Here is a 2500-nt window from a genome sequence, read left to right on the forward strand (position 1 = left end):
AGAAGGAAAAGGAAAGGATAAGAAGAAAGGACTTTGCAAACTTAGTTGAAGGGATCACGATATGGCTACCGCAGGGGCTATGGATATTAACAATGAAAACACTTCGTTGTCAGTATGGATCTAGATTTAGTTCTTAAATCACTTGTTTCCAGGATTCAAGAAAAGTTTGTGGACTTCACGACATTTTTACCCAATAAAGTATTTATGAACTTTCAACTTTTATTACCAAGGCAGGGGTGATCACTACTTTGGCCTCATGCTCCGCCTCCACCCCCACCCCCCTGGCAGCAACAACCAAGGGATTAGGGGGGAAACTCTTGTTTGTTCACACGAAACTTGAAGAGTCTTAAAGAGGAAACATCTAGAAGAAGAAGAAGAAAAAAACAAAAACAAAAAAACACGAAATTGTATACTTGATATTCTTTATGTTAATAAATATTCATGAATTCCTAATATTTATTACACGGCTAATCCTAACATATACTAAATAAAAAGAAAATGTCTGATGCTGTATGACATTGGGATGGAGGAAAGTGATTTTTCTCCTAGCGAGATATCCAGGCTAGGTTAGGTATGCAGAAAGAGCCTCTCAGCAGTTAATATATAATGCTAAGAATGGGAAGTGTTGCAGAGGAAATCGGGACTTCATAAAAATGTGTAACCTCTATCCTAGGGATTAGACATGGTTTTGAATAAGCATAGATTATTTTTATTATAAGTATGGCTGCCCCCAGTATTTGTCTTTCTTTTCTACAGTCATAACTGTTTTCTTAAAAAAAAATAATAAATAAAAATAAAACAATAGTGAACATATCTTCAAATTTGAAAAGCATCCTATCAATTTGTCGATTCTTTGAAGCTCCCCCCAAAACACACACACACACACACACACACACACACATACACACACACACACACACACACACATATATATATATATATATATATATATATATATATATATATATATATATATATATATTTGATATAATTACTCGTCGTTGTTGTTGCTGTCAACTACATGCTATGGTATTTTGCATTAGAAGAGGTCAAACATGTGTCTGAAATATAAAAACAATGATTCTAATAAAATGTTTCACAACTTTAGTTCCTCCATAAACACGCACACACACACAACGATGGGACGGCTATGTATCCACTGTAGCCCTACTACGGCTTTGCGTTTAGTTAATGTTCTAAAATGATTATAGGAAAGAATATTTTCTGTTTATTGAATCTGTGTTTAAGTCCGAGGAAATGAGAAAACTAAGTCACTTTCTTATTCCATTTTGATTTTGTGACAAAATACAAAAATGCAAATGACAACTAAAAGTAGACAGCAAGAAGAACTACCAATTTCATCAAAGTGAACAATATATTTTTTTCAATATAACAGATATCATACATCACATTGGGAGTAAGTTTTTAAACAAGTTGCAACAAGCAAACATGTATTTTCTCGCTTAGCTGATCGAATAGAAAAGCCAAGACTGATAGAATAAACTACGATCCGATTTTAGCACAAGATTAAACACCCTAAAACCGAAAACCGAAACTAATTATACACACTGCTTCATTACTCATCATTCATATATATCACACACACACCAAATATATATATATATATATATATATATATATATATATATATATATATATATATATATATATATATATGAATAAATAAATAATAAATAATAAATAATAAATAAATATATATATATATATATATATATATATACATATATATGTATATATATTATATATATATATATATATATATATATATATATTTATTTATAATACATATACACACACATATCGAAACACACACACACACACACATATCGTCAAACAGGGCCAAAATAGAATTAACTGAACTAACAAAATCTATAAATAAAAAGCAGAGAGATGTACGGAAATTCAATACTCAAATAATAAATGAAACAGTTGCCTCAGGTACCAGCATGAAAACAGATATAGAGGGAAACTCGGAATAGTGAGAAATCAAATGGATGCAATAAAGAACCAGACGGAAGTGACATATGATAAGAATGAAATCAAAAAGTAGTAGAAGACTTTTACAGGTATCTGTCATGGATAGAAGCGAACGCGGTAACTAGAGACGTACCTAACATCACAACAGAAGAAATAAAGAGCACTTAAAGGCATGAAGAGAGGGAAAACGCCAGGTAAAAACGGAATTAGTATAGACCTTATAATAGATACAGGAGAAATTGCAACAGTGAAACTAGCCATTCTTTTTAACAAATGCGTTCTCAACGGAAAAACTCCGAAAGCCTGGAAAACGCAACAGTTATTTTGATACATAAAAATGGGGATAGAAAGGATCTAAAAAAAACTACTGACCCATAAGTCTCCCTGACAGTCTGGACTCTAACCAGCCTAGAGAACGGTGGTTTCTCAACAACACATCCACACGCTCACCCCCCAAAAAATAAATAATAAACGAATATAGGAAGCCCTTGTGTATGGCATT

The 2500-nt window shown here is 32.2% G+C and overlaps 1 protein-coding gene across 1 annotated transcript in view; it reads right to left on the reverse strand.

Moving 5' to 3' along the window:
• Positions 1-2500, reverse strand: part of LOC119598226 (gastrula zinc finger protein XlCGF57.1-like) — a 16475-nt gene that overhangs the window by 9218 nt on the left and 4757 nt on the right. The gene's annotated exons all lie outside the window — the stretch shown is intronic.

Source organism: Penaeus monodon, chromosome 41 (genome assembly GCF_015228065.2).
Source record: "Penaeus monodon isolate SGIC_2016 chromosome 41, NSTDA_Pmon_1, whole genome shotgun sequence".
NCBI classification, from domain to species: Eukaryota; Metazoa; Arthropoda; class Malacostraca; order Decapoda; family Penaeidae; genus Penaeus; species Penaeus monodon.